This window comes from Canis lupus, chromosome 11 (assembly GCF_011100685.1).
Source record: "Canis lupus familiaris isolate Mischka breed German Shepherd chromosome 11, alternate assembly UU_Cfam_GSD_1.0, whole genome shotgun sequence".
Classification (NCBI taxonomy): Eukaryota; Metazoa; Chordata; class Mammalia; order Carnivora; family Canidae; genus Canis; species Canis lupus.
The window spans coordinates 38,064,874-38,077,548 of record NC_049232.1 but is presented as its reverse complement, the minus strand read 5'-3'; the positions used below and the strand labels follow the sequence as shown (position 1 = coordinate 38,077,548).

Here is a 12,675-nt window from a genome sequence, read left to right as displayed (position 1 = left end):
GAGGCTCCCAGGATTTGCAGTACAAATAAATGTAACAAAACATCAGAAAAATGAGAAGCCGATGGGAAACAAATGAAGACTGCATGAAAGTAAACATGCCCTCTTTTGCTCAGAGTAGTTGATGATGATCAGAGAGGCTGAATGGCTTGTCTCATGTCACACAACTAGTTAAGTTCAACTATTTCAGTTGGAACAAGACTTTCAGATAAGTCATTTTTCTTTCTTCTATGACTCCCACACCCTGCCTTAGAAGTACAGAATTTGGATGGTCTGAACCAAAAAAAAAAAAAGAAAAAAAAAAAAAGGCCAAAATCTACTCCTAGAATACAGGATACTAAGCATCTCATTACAAAGGATTCTGAGTCACAGAAACATTATTACCACTGTTACAGGCATTCTGCTCTCCTTCAGTTTGAGTCCTTAGGTGACACAGCTGCTTTTTAACTTCTGAGATAAAGAAATGAAAAGGGGAAAAAGAAAATATGTTTCCTCATCACTGACATTTTCTGGTCTAGCGAGGACAAGCCAAAAAGTTAATAGGTAATGTGCGTATATATGAAAGTCATTAGGTAATGCACATATGTACTCAGTGTGGGAGGACAGCATTGAGAATCCTAAGCAAGTAAACACAGGACTTGAGAATTTCTAAAAGCTGGGGTGGGGGTGGTGAGAAGCATCAGTGACTGAAATCAGGAGGGTAGACATGTCAGAGCAAAAATAAAAAATATGTTTTAAGGAGGGAGAATATAATAAGAAATAAATGATAGGTATTTCTTGCTTCTTTGCCAAATTTCTATAGGCGGCTTCCTAAAGTAGTTTTGTGTTTCATCTTGCCCAACGTGTCAGAAACCGAAGCTGGTTAATAAGGTTAATCACAGAGACTGTGACCCTCAATGGACAGAAGCCAGAGTCTTATCCATTTTTTAAATAAAGAAAGCAAAATATTGCACGTGGCTTAGTCCATAGGGTCATTTTACAGATTATGTGAATTGCGTACAACAGTAACTGAACAGACCTGCATCAGACATTCACATGAACCCACAAATGGAAAGTCACTGTAACACAAATATTTGACCCAGGTTAAAGGATTGAACATATACTCTAAAGTGAAAACAGGTGCAGAGTAAGGTATACGGTAAGCCACCACTTGCATTAAAAAAATAATACACACACGTGTATGTACACACACACATACAAAACACATGTGTGTATATGTAAGCATAGGTAAATATAAACTAACCCTGGAAAGATACATAAGTCACAGTCCATAGTGATTAATTCCAAGGAGCTAAACTGGGTGGCGGGGATCAGAGGAAAAAAGACTTATTATATAGTATTTTGTGCCATGTGACTGTATTACTTATTCAATAAATAAAATTGAACTTTTCTTTAAAAAGAAAGGTTTGTTAAGGACTTTTGAGTTAGGAGGAAAAAACACACATAAAGAGAACTTAAAATGGTACCAAAGAAAGATTTATAATACAGGCTGAAAAATCAAGCCAAATTCTGTATTTTTATTTAATTCCAAACTGTAATATTTCAAAATTTAATGAGGTGAGGTAGAAACCCACTTTTATAGCTTAGAAAGTATAAAAAACGGGATACACAAATATCCCTCAGTAAGATTTTACAAGGTCAAGAGCAATCATTCAAGAGTAGACCTTGTATTTGCTTTTATACAGAGGCCTTGAACCTAATGTCATGTTCATATGTGTCTCTGTATAAAACTATTCACTTCTTTATCAGTGTCTATGAGAAAAATATTCTATGTTCCACTAAAGCTTATTAAACTCATATCACAAGTCATATTGTAACATACGCCATATACTTCATAATGTCACTAGGTTTGAACATGCTTGCTTCCATATCACCCAACCCCCTGTATTAAGAGGTGGCAGGTTTATATACATTTTGAAATGTTTATGAAAGAGGGGACATAAAATTAGTATCATAAATAACAACAACAAAAAGATACTCAGTTTAGCTTAATTCTACAAACAGTAACTAAGCATCCTCAAGACACCAGTCACTGTACAGCATTGAGAGTTACAAAGGTGACATGCATCCTCTCTGTGCAAGGAGCAAACAGTCCAGGAGGATAATTAATTTACTCAGGGGAGACTATGTGATGAATGTGACTTCTGACATCAAAAGTTTGTGTTTGTGATACCCTCCAAGCCAATGAAGCACCAAATCTAATGGAAAACCGGGGATATTTTTGAAGACAGGGAGCAAAGGAGGGCAAGATAGGAGACAGGGACAAAGTAGCAGAGGTTAGTCTTAAGTAAACATTAAACACTATGATTCCTTAGGTTTAAATAAGAACATGAGTTTATCATTGGCAAAGTTCATCCCAAAGCTAAAATGCAGGAATCTCCATAAAATTTCCAAGTATTGCAAGCTTTCAACTTGGAAGCTCACGTGGGGCTGGCAGAGTAATTTGTTAGAAATTTAAAACTGGCAGTTACATCTGTGGTTTCTTTTGCTGGAATTGTTCTTGTAAAAGATTTACGAGAGGCAAACGTTCCTCCTTGGCTTATTCATAAAATAAAATGGTGTAGAAATACAATAGATGTACAGACAAAAATGTTTTAATATAGCCTCTCTGTGCATGCCCCACATAAAGACAAAGCAAGTTCTCTGCTTTGGAAAGAATCAGTGAGACCCATTTCATGGGTCAAAGGTGTGGGATTTTACATAGTTTTCCTTAAGTAAGCAATGCCAGCATTTATATTATACCAGTAAAAGTCCATTCATTTCAAAATCCTCATTTATAGTTAAATTCATTGAAAGAGGAGCATGTTCAGAATATTCACAATATTGGAGCATTACTTTTGAAAATACAAAGAATGGCATATATACCAATGAGACACATTATTTTCTCTTCAATGGTTAATCTTATGATTGAACAATGACTAAAGTGAATAGGGCTGTTAGATATTAAACAAGACTCCCAGGAAGACAATGTCCATTTGGTCTCTTCTTTTTGTAGAAATGGTTTTTTTTTTTAGCCTCCCAGAAGATAGATGATCCATTTAGGGATGAGAGGGCTTATCTCCTGATTTTTAATTACGGTGACTGAAGTCAGACTAATAATTAGGTAGAAACAAACAAACAAAAAATTTCTAGGTTACTATTTTAAGCACTTGTATTCTTTCAACCTCTCTTCCATTTATCTATTCTCCCAACCAGCCATTCTTTTACCTTTCCATTTTTCTATCCATTCATTCAGTGAATATTTATTTAGATACTTCTATGTACCATACTCTGTGCTAAGTGCTGAAGACACAATGATGAACCCGGATGAAGAGGAGGTTTCCTTGCTCTTATAACTTACACTCTAGCCAAGCCAAGGAGGCAAGGAAAAATAACCATCCAGATGGCCATGCATTCATGGTTGAGGTAAGTGTTCTAAAAAAGAAATATTGTAGGCAATTACGATGGATAATGTGAGGAAGGTAAATAAGACTAGGGACTCAAAGAAGATGGCCAGCCTGAAAAAAAATGACATTAAAACTCAGTACTCAGGAGTGATGAAAAGTTCAGTAGATCAAGAGTTTCTGGGAAGACCGTCAGGGCCAGAGGGAATGGCATGTGTAAAGGATCTGAGGTAGAGAGGGACTTGGTGGGTCCAGCAGGTAGGACTAGAGCTCAGAGAACATGGTGGTGGTGGCAAAGCATGATTACAGACTGGGTCTGGGTGACCCAAAGTCCATAGACCATTTTGAAAAGATCACACTCACTGATCTGTCCAGAAACTAGGTACTGAATTCACTTATATGAATTCTCCCTCATTTTTAACACTTACTTGAGTCACAAATCCCCATCAGCTTGGGTAAGAAAATTTATAAATGCACCTGGAGCCCATTCTCCCTGGATCTTCAGAGGAATTCTAGAAACACGCTTCCAGCCATGATGTTGGGTGAACATTGCATGATTTTTGCACTTAAAAAAAAAATCCATTCATCTACGATCTCTGTGAAACCATTCCTTAGACTAGCACCATATAACCAATTTCCCAAAAATGGCTTAGACACGGAAATAGTCAAGTCCCCTATTATGATACTTCTAATAGATTTCCCATGATGAGGGGGGAAAACCATCTGATTCAATACTGTGCATCAAGAAAAGTAAGCACAGAGTCATTTCTTATGTGGAGAATTCAAAGTCTATTATGATCTCTGCAGATCTCAGAAAGACTGCTCTCTAGAAGCCACTACCTGCCTACTGAGGGGTGATGGATAGGGTTTGGGGGTCTCTCCTTTAACAGCCATAAAAGTTCTCCTCCACAAAGACAATGTGAAGCCTCGCTGGCTATTTCCAGATGCCCCTTAAGATGTTATGAGAGTCCTGGTTGATGAAAGGGGCAATCGTGCACATCAAAAAGAAATGTTATATTTAGGTTAGTCTCTGGTCTTCCAAGAAGCATGTGCAGGGAGACAAATAAAAGGAAAAGAAGAGACACTGGAGAAAGAGCTAGGGATGACAGCACAAGCAGAAAGGCTGGGAAGAAACCCAGAGGGGTTCCTCTGTGGGGTCCAGAGAATGTGCTAGGTGAAATGCAGCAGGACATTTCCCCCACTGCAGATCCACCTGGAGGGTCTCAGAGATTAGACGTGTGTTTGTGCACTTAAAATTCCTCCTCTTGGCCAGCTACCATGCTCTGAACTGCTTGCCATGTTGAGATTTGTAGTTTTCAACTATCTAAGTCTCTTTTTATTGCCTCTTCTTTTGCTCCCTACCTCCCACAGAAATATACCTTGCCAACAAATACCCTGCTGCCTGCGAGTTGTTTATACTGAGAATGTGTGAGGAAGTGTCACCCTCCGAAGGTGGGATTACTCATCTGCTTTCCACAGCGAGCTATGAGCTACGGCTGACATTAACCTCTACACTGCTGTAGGCAGCTCTGCTGGAGCCAATGCCAGGGTCAAGGTCTGAAAGAAGCTATCAGCCAGCCAGGCATGCCCTCACTGGACCTGAGTCTGTCCCCATGGTCATGATGGCAAATATTCAGAGTTCCTCCTGAAAAACTCTCCTTCCATATCAACATTTCATATCTTTGGGAAAAAAAAAACTTTTTAAGAGACCATTTTATGATATTGGTATTTTAGGAGAAGGGCAAAGGATGAGAAAGGGTTTTGCTTTTGGTGACAGGGAAATAATGTCACCACTCTAAATATCCGCCAGTTCCTAAGGCCCCTTTCACCTTTACAGGGGAGAATGTACAGCAGAGGCCTACAGTCTGTGTAGCCGATACTGGGAAAGTACTTTTGCCATCATTATCTGGTTAATCACTCAGACAGTAAAATTTTCAAAAACTGCATGTTGCAATAGTAGCAATTCAAATTAACGAGTATATTTTTAAACTCTGCAGGAACTAAACATGAAAGCCCAGTTAATATCTGATTACCCTCACTAGGGCTTCAAGCTCGTATCTTGAGTATTAAACCTTGTCAGGATGGCAAAAGAATGCTTGGACTTGTAAAATCTAGGAAATTTAAAACCCAAGCCAGAGCTCCATCCTAATTTACCTTGTTTTTGTTCCCTATCATAAATATTCTAAACTGCCAGAGGCACGTGTAGGTTCAGTGATTTTAGGCACAGCGTGCTCTGAGACACAACACCACAACGATTAGGTGACATCCAGATGAAACATGCATCTAGAATTCCTTGTGGTTGTAACTTTGAAAGACTTGGTGGAGTTTCAGAAGGAAACCCTAGAAAAGCAAAAATCACTTTGGTCTTTGTACCTACATTAAGCATTTAATGTATAGACATTCAAGTAGGTCTTAGGGGCTTATTTTATAGTTTATAGAAGGGTTTTTAGATGAGCCTTTATAGTTTCCATGAGAAAACTTTAATCCACAAAAGCTCAACGAGATTGACCCTACTTTTACACACTTCCTTTCACTGGGGTGTGGCAGCCTTCACCACATGCAGGAGAGGTAACACAAGAAGGACGGTTATAAGCAAGTGCTTCGAAAACAGAACCAATAAAACTGGCCCACGACTGTGAGGCCCAGAGATTTCTATTTTACAACTCAAGTTTGCGAGAATACCTACACAACTACTTTTAACTAAACTGACAATGCAGAGGTACCAAAAGGACACTGTTACTAGTTTAGCATCTTGGTCAAGTCCTGTCATTTTTCCCTGCTTTTTAAGGAAAGCTGCCAAGTGGAGACCATGTGCACACTGGAATCCATTCAAAGGATGCACGATGTAGCATCTGAGCCCTCAGACAAAGAGCCACAGGCCACCCCACTGGGGTATGGTGCCTCACCTGCCAGAAATCCACTCCCTTCTCTCCAGCACAGCCAGGTGGGACCAGGCACATGCCCTTAAGTCAAAATAAATGTCTTTCAGTACTTCGTAAGAAGTTCCAAATAAATAGTTGGGCCAGTTCATTTATATTACAGAAGGATTTGGTTTTGTTTTTTTGTTTTGTTTTGTTTTGTTTTTTAAGTGCTTTTTTAAATCAAAGGAAGGAAAGAAAAAACTTCACATCTTACAAAACAGATCCCCCTATGGCCCCATACCCTCAATAAGAATGATGTCCATTTCTTTTTCTCTCTTCTTTTTTCTTTTGGAAAAAGAAGAGTGCATGCGCACGTGTGGGAGGTGAGGGCAAAGAGAGAGGGAGAAGATCCCAAGCAGGCTCCATGCCCAGAGTGGAGCCTGACTCAGGGCTCAATCTTACAACCTCTGAGATCATGAGTTAAAATCAAGAGTCTGAGGCTCAACCGACTGAACCACTCAGGCGCCCCAACAATGTCAATTTCTAATTTTATCCTCATCCTGCCAAGTATCTAGATACATATGAACTATCTGGATAATAAACAACTCTGATAGAAAGGGTTTTTTAAAAATAATCTTTGTGTGCATGCAACCCCACCTCTTAATAGCTGAGAGACCATGGGTGAGTCAAAGCCCCCTTATCTGTAAATTGGACAAAACACTATTTTCCCACCTCCAAGGGCAGTTATAATTCAATGAGAAAATGTATATACCTAGCATAATAGCACCTAGAATATAAGACTCAAAAAATATTACTTCCACTCCCCAACACCCATATACCACATATATATAGAATAAAACATGTCATACCATAATCTAAAATATTAACAAAGGTTATCTGCTAGATATAGGCTTGCAGGTAATTTTAGTCCCTAGGTTTTTCCATAGTTTCTCAATTTTCTACAATGCATGTGTATGTACATATATACAATGTCTATACATGTACATTTATAGATAAGATGTACCTTGCATAATCAGAAAAATACACTGTGGAAAAGATGTGGACAAGTAATTTCCATTATAAATAAATATCTCTGTCCTTTCATGTCTAGAGTTTTACAGGCTACTGGAACATTATGAAAAAAGAAAGTGGTGTGCCCTCATTCCACACTTTTAACACCATCAGAATGTTGACTAACATGTCATAAACAGTGACAGCTGAACATCAACAGTTAAAGAAAAAATAAAAGACACCTGCACTTCAAAAAACCCTGTCTGATAATTGTTTTGGCTTGCAAGACACAGACCAGAGAAAGCAGAGTCTTGCCGGTGTTTTATCCTTGAAGATTGCATGAGCCTCGTACATCGTTAAGTGCCCAGTAAATATTTGTTCAAAGAACTAATAAATGAATGTAGCATGGGAGTGATGGATAATCATAATGGCTTTCACGGTTTCTATTTTGTTTTGTTCTTTCTTGGTAACAAAAAAGACAAGCAATATTCAAAAAACTATATTCAGAACGAGACAAGACTCACTGACAATTAAGAAGGGTACATTGTGTGATTATTTACATATATAACTTTTCATGAAATCAGAAAATAGCCCATGTTTTTAAAAATTGGGACAGTCTCACACATGAAACATGCTGAGCCAATTTTCTTATACTTTCTGGAAACAAATTCACCTCTTTAATGAAAGAGCATGAAAAATTCTAATTCCCAAGAGGACTTCTGAGGGGGAAAAAAGGGCAATATCAGGCACAATGAAATAGATGTCTCCTCCCTCTCCTGCCCTCTTCATCTCATTGTACATTCTAGTACAAAATCTAGAGTCAACACTATGCTCATCAGAAAGGTGCTGACCCCAGGCACAACTGCCACCCCTCGAAGGCCCTTCTCCATGAAGGTGAGCCTGCATACCCAGGCAACAGTCCTTGAGCTCTGAGATGTCACTTCCACACAGAAGTGCAAGAATAGCACTGCATATTTGGTGTTCCCCTAACTTTATGGGTTTTGGTTTTGCACCAGTACTATCAAGGCAAGAATCAAAGAAATAAAAAGATTCCCTAAAATTTACTCGAAAGATGGAAGAAACCAAAGGGCTAGAGCTTGAAGAAAGATAACCCATTTCACAATTAGATTGCCATGTTCAAACCTGTAAGTTCTGAAAAAGATGGGAGCACGACAGGGTGGTGAAGATTACTTTACTTTAGTTGGGGCTAAGAGTTTTCTACATGTACAGAGGATTTCTGGTAATGATTTCCAATATATGACGCCCACCCCAAGCCCCTTAGTACAAAACACAACTGGATTAACTAAAAAACAACATAAAAAGGCTGCTCAAAGAGTAAACTAATAACTAATGATGACAGTGGCTATGCTTAATACAGCTCCTACTGAGCACAATGGCTTTATGGAATCATCTTTAATCCCTAGAACAACCTTGCAAAGAGGCCCCCCCACATTTATGCTGAAGCAACTGAGACACAAAGAAGGCTGACAACTCGATGGAAGTTCCAAAAACTGCTGAACACAGACCCAGAACCCGAAGTCTAAACCAAGCCCCTCTGACTCCAAATCTCTTAAGACCACCAAATTTGTCTCCCTCAGGCACTTTGCACACATTGGGTCCTCTGAGTGGAACATTCTCCCCCCATCTTTCCATAACTTGTACTCGTCCTTTTATGTCAAGCTTAAATGTCACTGCCTCAGAGAAGCCTTACCCATCCATTCAATCTAAAGTAAGTACCTGCTAGTGTCTTGCTCAGCATCTTCTTTTCTTCAGGGCATTTATCTCGGGGTGACTTTATGTATTCACTTGTGTGCCTGTGTATTTAGTACCTGCTTTCTGATCCAGACTGAAAGCAATGGACAGGCAAAGGCCATGTCTGCAAATGTCATTATTAAATAAATATTTATTGACTGACCAATTCCCTGGCTCTAATGACCAAGTATGACAATGATTTTCAGAAGATGGAGGTGAAGTCACTTGCACTCTGCCTGTTCTAAACATAGGATATGTTCATCTGTTTATATCTTCAACTACCTCGTAAGATATTTAGACAAAGGTTGTTAAAAGAAAAATTGGAAATGACTATACTATTCCATGATGCTTCCCTATATCAACAGATACAGTCAACGAAAGAGGTTTGAGAAAAATCTCCTGAGGCCCACCCAGGATCTGGTGAGGCAGACAAGGTATAGTAAACAAACCAACAGGGAGAGGAAGAGAGTAGCTATCTTAGAATATAGATGTGAATCAAAATCCTGACAAAGTCTCTCTTCTTTCCAAAAATTTCAAGAACCTTTTCTCATCTCTTTTATTTATGTCATTTGTGTCATGGATATTAACTTGATAGGGATATAGGATATACCATTTAAACAGAAAATATAAAATGAATAGCCTAATTGTAATGAAGAAAGACAATTTAATCCAGAAGTTCCCTGTGTATAAAAGACACTCCAAAGGTCGTCTGTATCCTTTTATCTTTTTCACTGTCTGGAGAGAACCCAATTCTGTAGCAGAAGCCAAGTAGCCCAAACTGACACGTGCCACTGGAATAGTTCTTTGGGATCTACCACTAGCCAGATGTTCCAAGTATTTCTGCCCTTCTCTTCATTGATGAATTCCTCCCTGTGATCCAGCAGCTTCCAACCTAGAGTAAATGATCACCAGTCTTTATAGTCTGGATTTTTAAGGGATTCAATAAAGTGATTTCACTAATTAGAATGATTTTTTAAAAGATTTTACTTATTTGAGACAGTGTGGGCAGGAGGAGCAGAGGGACAGGATAAAAGAATTTGAAGCAGACTCTGCACTGAGCATAGAGCCCAATGTGGGGCTTGATCCCATGACCCGGGGATCATGATCTGAGCTGAAACCAAGAGTCAGATGCTTAACCGACTGAGCCACCCAGGTGCCCCTAGAATGATTTTTAAAAGCAGTGAAGTTTCAATGTATAGAAAATAATGACATATCATATTGGTAATAATCATATTACCAACACCAGGATTATAAAACAATTTTCTTATCTTACTAAAGCAAGCTCTTTTACATGCAAACATTGTACCCCAATCATTTTGCTATGATAACATAGCCTTCACCACTCCCTCCCCTTATATGGAGGTGAGTCAGGCTCCTGACCTATGTCACCTGTGACAACATCTCTTTAGATCTTCCTCTGGGCCTCAATAGGTATGACACATCACAAAAAGTTCACACCAATAAAATCAGTAATTAAATCAAATCAGTAAATAGTATCAATACCATCAGTAATAGAAAACAATCAGTCTGAACATCAAAATGGGTGACAGGCACTGGGTGTTATTCTGTATGTTAGTAAATTGAACACCAATAAAAAAAAAAAAAAAAAAAAAAAAAAAAAAAAAAAAAAAAAAAAAAAAAAAATAAATAAATGGTAAAATTGGCCTGAAAATTAGCACTTAGATATATGAAAGTTTAGACTTTCCAGAGCATTTTTTGCAACAATCTGACTTAAAACATAAAGATCCAGTATTATTTCACAGAGGCCTTATTTTGAGGAAATAAGAAGATCCTCTAATGTGGAAGCAACTATATCCTTTTAAGATTTGTCACCTGAATTAATGCTAGAATTTTTCGACAATAAATTTTTTTTTATTCTCCTTGTAAGAGAATTCTTATCATAAAGTCACTTTTGGAAGGTGGCAGATTATTGACTCCCAACTCAAGGATTCAATAATTTGATAGAGATACATGAAACTCAAGTAGTTTACTAAACTCTATACTTGCTTTCAGAAAGGATTACCCACTTATCAGGAAATTGAAAAGTGAACTTAAAGTATTTGTTCTATCAAAATCTACTAGTTAATGTTTAAGAGACTATTTCACCTTCATTTTAATAATTTAAGAATATTTTATACTTCCTATATATATCTTATATATAATGAGATTTTAACTCCTTACAATTTAATTTTTATTCAGTGTCATACTAGGCTATGAGAAAATTCAATCTAAAATTTTCCACTGGATGCCTGAGACCATTAAATTTTGTTGAGAAATATGTAAACATTGATAATGTATCTGTTGTGCTTCTTCTGCCTGCAAGTGACAGAGCCTCCCAAGTCAAGTGCCTTATAAAATAAAGACATTTTGAGGATGCCTGGATGGCTCAGCAGTTGAGCATCTGACTGTTGATTTTGGCTCATGTCATGTTCTCAGCATCATGAGTTGGAGCCCTGTGTCAGTTCCATGCCCAGCAGAAGTCTGCTGAAGATCCTCTCTCTTCCTCTGCCCTTCTTCCTGGTCACTCACTCTAAATTAATTCATTAAATATTTCTTTATAAAGGAAAAAATAAAGACATTTTTGTTCCAGAAAATAAGAAGTCTGAAAATAGGAGGCTTCAGGTATAGTTTCCTGAGGCTTTAATTTTCTCTCTTTGTGACTCTTGGGTCTGCCCTTCTCTATATGATGGTTTTATCATTAGCAAGATCCCCACACAGATAAAAAATAATTGTGTAGTTCTATTCATTATATCTAGACACACCAATGTCCAAAGAAAGAAGAGAAGCCATCTTTACTTTTTTTTTAAGATTTTATTCATTTATTTATTCATGTCTGCTAGAGACACTTTTCTGTTTTTCTAGCCTTAACCATTAATAAAATCTCCTTTTCTAAATAAACTAGAAAAGTTTATTTTAGATTATTTTTATTTACAGAAAAATTGTGAAGCTAGTACAGAGTTGCCATAGACCCCATATTGAATTTCTATTATTAACATCTTATATTAATATATTTGTTACACTTAAGGAATCAATATCCATACATTATTAATTACTGTCCATATTTGTTCAAATTTCCTTAGTTTTTACTTAATATCTTTTCTCTGTTCCAGTATATGGTTGTTACAGTGTGCATAAAACCAATTGGAAATTCACTTATTTTTTATCCCCTTGTAAAATGAAGAAGCTTAATTATAAAAATCATCATGAGGGGCACCTAGGTGGCCCAGTTGATTAAGCATCTGACTCTTGGTTTTGGCTCAGGTCAAGATCTCATGGGTTGTGAGACGGAGCTCCGCTTCAGGCTCTACACCCAGAGGGGAGTCTGCTTGAGATCCTCTCCCTCAGCCCTTCCTCCCACTCAGATGCATGCTTGCTCTCTCTCTCTCTAAAATAAATAAATAAATCTTTAAAAAATAAAAGTCATCATGAAATTTGAGTATTTACACATTTTTGTGTAAAGGAAACATGGGCAGAGTGGGATTACAAAAAAGAGTATGTGTAGGCTACAAACAAAAAGTGAGTGGATGAAAAATTAAATTTTTGTTCAAGAAGAGCCCAGAGACAAAAGCCACTAATGGCCTGGTAAATATAATGATACAAAAGAAAAATCATTATCAGAGATGCAACTTCTCCAGATAAAAAATCTAAAAACACTTCCAAGGTAATGATGC

General features: G+C 37.6%; 1 long non-coding RNA gene across 1 annotated transcript; it reads left to right on the top strand.

Annotated features, from left to right (window-relative positions):
• The first annotated feature begins 3,238 nt into the window (after positions 1 to 3,238).
• LOC111098059 lies at positions 3,239 to 7,614 on the top strand. The gene is made up of 4 exons (XR_005366405.1): positions 3,239 to 3,402; positions 4,752 to 4,832; positions 6,169 to 6,324; positions 7,353 to 7,614. It is a non-coding gene; the product is annotated as an uncharacterized LOC111098059 (long non-coding RNA).
• Positions 7,615 to 12,675: the final 5,061 nt, after the last annotated feature.